Genomic DNA, 6,000 nt, shown 5'->3' with positions numbered 1-6,000 from the left:
GCGTGTCTAACTGTCCACTTATTGTCTTGTGGACTGTACTTTCTTTTTAGAGCTCTATTTGTGTTCTACAAGACAGCCTCTTTCTCCAAGATTAACGTTTCTTATGATTGTTCCTGACAATGGATCTGCTTCCAGGAGGCCCTGCTTAGGATAACCAAAAAAGGGCATGGAGCCGGCTGGTTTTGGCAGCCTGCTCACGGTTTCAAGCTTTTTAGGACTTGGTTTTTCTGATGAGTGATATCCTGAGCATGCCTAGGGAATGACAGGCATCTGCACGGGCAGACAGCATCACCTTGGCCAGGGTGTCGTCATTGGCTGTCTATTAGAAAAACTACAGGACAATGCATACCACCGCCTGCTGACTGTAAACATAGGGGGTATGTGTTCACTTAGCATGGACTTCTGGGAGGGGCCAAGGAAGGGCGGTCTGCAGTTTTATTGAATAGAGCAGTGTGCATTAGGCTGCCTGCCTGCCTGCCTGCCTGCTTGCTCTCTTGCTGGGTTGCTTAAAGGAATCCCCGCTTTCAGACAGCAGGACATCCCTTCTTGGGAAGAAGCTGCTGCCCTAGAGGTAAGAGACAAAGTCTTTCTTTCTCTGCCTTCGGGGAAGCTGGGGCTGCTCTACAGGTTTCAGGCAACATTCCTGGCTAAGGCTGCTGGATATGCAAAATCTTTCAAGGCAGGCAACAGACCACGTAAATTCTCAAAGCCAGCCTGGACTTCCTGACCTGTTCCCAGAAGGTCAACGTGATGAAACTTCAAGTTTTGTTTATAGAGATGGCACAAACGGTGTCATCTCCTGGTGACAGGATCAGGGAGCACCAGCGCCTTTGCCCAGGATGCGCTTTTGTTCCAAGGGGGATGTGGTCTGTGCCCGGAATCCTCAGGCTAGCAGCAGTGAGAGGATTCTGCCCCTTTAGCAGTTTCTTTCCCATCTTTGGTCAGCAGACATTTAAAGAGGATTCAGGTTTTAATTAAAAAAATAACATCAACGGCTTTTTACGTTGTTAAGACAAAGAATGTTTGTTTTGTTTTGTTGTGGGTTTGGGTTTTTGTTTTAAGCTAATTTTAAGTTAAGTAATGGGTTCCTCTTACTCTGCTACCAGGATTTTAGAAGTGGGATTTCAGAGATGTAAAGAAATAAGGTCAGACTTCCACCACTAGCACCAACTCAGCGAGTGCGGCTCATCTGTTATTTGCTGAAACAGAAGATGCCTGCCGTGTTTGTTTTCTATAAACCCGAGCAGCAAGAGAATGTGTGCGTGAGTGGGCGTGTGTGTAGAAATCATGGGTAACTGCCTACCAAAATATTTCTTGAGAAATCTTCATTTCTGTTGGAAAGTATGCCCCCCCCCCCGCCCCCAGGGTCTGAAAAGATAGGAGCTGGAGGAACGTTCCAGAAAGGAAGGAAAGGAGCTCTTATTTCCAGACAGACGTATTTGGGCATCTCAGACAGTAGTGCAAGTTGGTAGTAGTCGGTAATTCCTTTTAGAAAGAGCCGATTGTAAAGGGCGGGGGAGTTTCAGTGCTGTGGCAATCCATGGTCAGAAACAGAGAGCAAAGTGCTCGGTATTCCCAGATCCCTGCTGGCAACGAGGCTCTGCGCATGGGGCTGTAAATGGAAGCAGCAGAGTCCCTTAGTGTTAGGCAAAACCAGACGTGAGAACTAGGACTTACTGGAGACAAGGTGCCCGCAGAAGAAGAGTAAGTCTGATCAGTTAAATAATAATACTCATAGTAAGGTCTAGCGTTCCCAGATGGCTGCTTCCATTTATGTTTGCCGTAGACTGTGATGCCTTGCGGTTGGGACTTGCTAAGGAATCCTTGTGTTTAGAAGGACGGGGATAATTTCTTGAGAAGTGACACATGAGAACAGACTGCCCTGTGAGTTTCTTTCCCTGGAACATCTCTGAGGAAGTGTGTAAGTGTGAGGGGAAGGCTGCAGGCAATCGCTTGCTCTGCTCGACTATTGTCCCTCCTCTGAAGACATCAAGTTCCAAACTTTGTACGGGAGTGGTGGTGGTGGTGGTGGTGGGGTTAATGTCAATGAAAACAAGAAGAGCAATTTCTTTCTCAAGTATTCTCTAAACCATGAAGGGAATGCAGTTTGGAAGAAAAATCTATAATCTTGGATTTGAGGATAAATTCCATTTTGAAGCCAACATCCTGGAGTGGCTGAAAGTTCATTTTCTCTATGACCAGTTTCTCCCATCCCCCTCACGTGCTCCCCACCCCCAATCACTACAAAATAACATTTTCTGGAATAATACCGAGTGTGTTCTCCTAACACAGAGTGAGGGGCTTCAGTTCATGGTGAATGTCAGGCAGTTCTTGATGCTACTTTCTCCCGGTGAAGAACAATCTGGGAGAGCTTTCCCCTAATAGGGAGGTAAATTGAGCTCTGTGAAGCCACAGCCTGGGAACTTTGATTCCATTAAAACCATCTAATGAAAAACATAGGAGAAGCTCTGGGTGAAAAAAGAATTGCAGAAAAGAATAGATCTTAGAACACGTGAAGAATGTATGCACTTAACCAGTTTACAGGCTAAGTGTGGGGTTGTTAGCATTTTTGAAAGGCAACAGAATGTGCAGTTTAAAGCATCCAGATTGAAGATTGCATTAGGCATGTGATTTATTTTTACACCTGAGAGAGAGAGGGGGGGGGGAGAGAGAGAGAGAGAGGGAGAGAGAGAGAGAGAGAGAGAGAGAGAGAGAGAGAAGATGAATAGACAGGTTGTGATTTCATAGTCAAGGGCTTAAAGGAGACACCTGAATGGATTTCCTGACAATTGGGACTATTCCCACTCTCCTTGGCTCCTCTCTAGTCCCAAGCCTTGTCTGTTCTCTGCAGGCAGAATAGGTTGGTTTAGAGGGGTGCCATAGAGTGGTTCCAGAGTCTAGCTTGGGTGTAAGCCTTTTCTTGAAAACTCACACAGTCCTGTCCACTTGTCATTCATGGTAGTTGATTACTGGTTAGTCACTCTTCAGTGAGATGAGAAGTGACTTAGAGATGAACATGAGAAGGGTTTTGCCAGCTCCCCATCTGCCTGGTGTCTGTCACATGGCTTGGAAATGTGGTGGGGTGAGGCCATGGTTGGGGGCAGGGGGAGGGGGGAGGCTCGAAATGCTGACAAAGCGGAATGTAAATGACATGGTAGGCCTGGGAAGGAGGTTAGGGAGATGCTGCCAAAAGGATCTTCAAACTTTAAGGAGGCGTTTTCTGGGTAAATCTCTCAGAGCCCCAAAAGAGCAACATTAGCTTCTTAACAGAAAGTCCTGCTGGGCGGTGGTGGCGCATGCCTGTAATCCCAGCACTTGGGAGGCAGAGGCAGGCAGATTTCTGAGTTTGAGGCCAGCCTGGTCTACAAAGTGAGTTCCAGGACAGCCAGGGCTATACAGAGGAACCCTGTCTCGAAAAACCAAAAAAAAAAAAAAAAGAAAAACAAAACAAAAAACAAACAAACCAAAAAAAAGAAAAAAAAGAAAAAGAAGAAAAAGAAAAAGGGAAAGGAAAAGAAAAAGAAAAAGGGAAAGGAAAAGAAAAAGAAAAAGGGAAAGGAAAAGAAAAAGACAAAGAAAAAGAAAAAAGAAAGCCCTTCATCTGTCAAGCCCATCTAGATGCTTTGAGGCTGGGGGAGCCGCTCAGTTTAAAGAGATACTCTTAGTTGAGGCTTAAACTCATGAGCTCCAAAGTGAGAGCTTGATTCTAGTTTTGGTTCCTTTGCTTAAATAACCCTGACCTTTAAGGATGCTATGAACTCTTTGGCCTCTCCTAGCATGGCCATCGGCACGCCTCTCTTCCATCTCACAGTGGTGACGATGTCTAAACCAGATGACAGGTTTAGGTTTTGTCTCTTCTCCCAATAGGCCCATAGAGCCTAAACTGCTTTCAGTTTGAATCTTATGACTGATATGCTAACTCTGGGTGGCAGTCACCATCATTTCTTGTCTTCCCTGAAGATTTCTCCTCCTTCCTCCTATTTAAGACATCTTACACAGTACTTTCTAGGACCTTGATCCTAGAACCTTAAGAAACTGGTCTACCCCCTAGGCGATCTGAAATTTGGCTTTGTAGATCAGAGACCAGGGAGGAGACAGATAACAGAAGGCAGAACAGGGTAGGCTATCTGTGGAGCAGAGCAGTATCCAGGAACCAGGGAATGTAAGGAGCCAGGTGGACAGACCAGTGACAAAGTGCTGACAACAGAAAGGCCTTAGCAAATGAGGTGGCTTCTTTGCCTCTAGCCAAAAGGATGGAATTAATCCCAGCCTGTCATGCCTGGGCCTTGTAGGCAGGATGAGGTAACCAGCTGCACCTGGTTGGGGTTTCTGCCCTTATTGAGACCAGATTTCTCCAGGAGCTGTGCCTCTCCCCTCTGCTGGCCTCATTGTTTAGTATTCTCAATTTTAACGAAAGCCCAGTGCCACCCTTATGCCTTACATGTTCAGCTCCCCCATCTCCTAAGCAGACGTGGAGCTTTCTTAAATTCCCTGAGTTGGAAGTCACCAGGAGCTCAGTTGTAGGATGAGAACCAGACAGCATCGAGTGTCAAGCAGAAGAGGGCACAGCCAGTTGTCTTCAAACCGAGAGAGAGAGAGAGAGAGAGAGAGAGAGAGAGAGAGAGAGAGAGAGAGAGACAGAGAGAGAGAGAGACAGAGAGAGACAGAGAGAGACAGAGAGAGACAGAGAGACAGAGAGACAGAGACAGAGAGAGAGAGACAGAGAGATAACTTCAGATAGCGTTTCGTGCTAGCTCATCTAGTCTGCTTAGAAACTCACAAACCTCCTGCCTCAGCTTCCCAAATGAGTGCTGGGGTTACAGATATGGACCTCTATACCCAGCTCAGGAGCGCCTCTTGTTTTTCAGATCTGGTGTGGGAAAATGGCCCTGAGCGTACAGATAGATATGTAGGAAGAGTGTGCTCCCATTCCAAAGACAAGGCAACAGGAGACCCATATCCAGGGAAGAAGTCGTTTTCAATAGGAAGTTTACTGGGGTTGGAAAAATTCAGAAATGGCTGTTTGCAAGTAGGTTCCAAGGGAAGACAGAGGATTAATGAAAGGGTCGCTAAGCAGCAGTGAAGAACAGTTGGACTTTGCGAATTGGGTGTTCTTCCTAAGTGCTCATCTTCTTGCATGTTTTTGATATTTTTTTTCACACATATGCCACAATGACCGTAGCTTGATACTGTTTACATCTTGTCTCCTGAGGCTTCTGGCACGGCTCTGTAAGTATGCGGATGAAAGCACTTGACCACCAGGAAATCATTTTACTTGGACAGGAACATATTAAGCAAGAGTACATAATTGGCTCCCTTTAAGCCCACACAGGACATCTCTCTCTTGTCTCCCAAGACAATTTGCTGGGGAACTAGTTAGGCTCCACCAATGGGCCAAGGACAGGGCACCTACGGGCAGGACCAAGGTGAAGGGACAATAGGGACAAGAGCCAGTTGTCAAAGGTGGAATCCTGAGGGCCAGTCTCAGCCAGAAAGGATAAAGAATTCAAAGTAAGCATTGTCACGACTTCCAGCCAACTGAGTGTAAGAGAAAGAAGGAGAAATAGTGAAAGAAAAGAGCTGAACAAACTTTCCCAAACCAGAATCTCCCTCAAAAAGGCAGTGTGGTAAAACATGGGAGAAGAATTGACTCAGAATCGGGACCAGTGGACCCTTCTGTTACTAAGAGTCAGTGGTTTAAGGAAAAAGGCAGGGCTATAAAATATAGGAGCAATAATAAAGGGGTCTGAGATCCAGAAGCCAAACAGGGCTCAGTTCCATAGAAGATGGGGTTAAAATCCAGGTGGGTCAAGGACGCCAGCAGGGAACTGTGGCTCTTAGCTTTGTGTTCCAATTCACGTAAACTCAGGCTACTCTAGGCAGCTGTTCTACCACCTGGAAAATTCCTTGCGTGCTTTAGGTCAAAGCAGGGAAAAGACATTTGATTGGCTCAGGTCCCTTAGCAGAGCAGATGGTCGAAGGCTCTGGCGTACTCAATGT

The 6,000-nt window shown here is 46.3% G+C and overlaps 1 protein-coding gene across 3 annotated transcripts in view; it reads left to right on the top strand.

Moving 5' to 3' along the window:
• The first annotated feature begins 263 nt into the window (after positions 1 to 263).
• Cald1 (caldesmon 1) overlaps positions 264 to 6,000 on the top strand; it is a 183,933-nt gene continuing 178,196 nt past the window's right edge. The window contains exon 1 of one of the 3 annotated variants that reach the window (XM_085840746.1): positions 264 to 377. The gene's annotated coding sequence lies outside the window, so the exon portion shown is untranslated. Of the gene's footprint in view, positions 572 to 6,000 lie in introns of all 3 variants that reach the window. The other 2 variants (XM_029478314.2, XM_029478317.2) reach the window with 2 other exon arrangements.

This window comes from Mus caroli, unplaced genomic scaffold, assembly GCF_978045245.1.
Source record: "Mus caroli unplaced genomic scaffold, Mus_caroli_1 scaffold_7, whole genome shotgun sequence".
Classification (NCBI taxonomy): Eukaryota; Metazoa; Chordata; class Mammalia; order Rodentia; family Muridae; genus Mus; species Mus caroli.
This window is presented reverse-complemented; position numbering and strand designations above follow the sequence as displayed.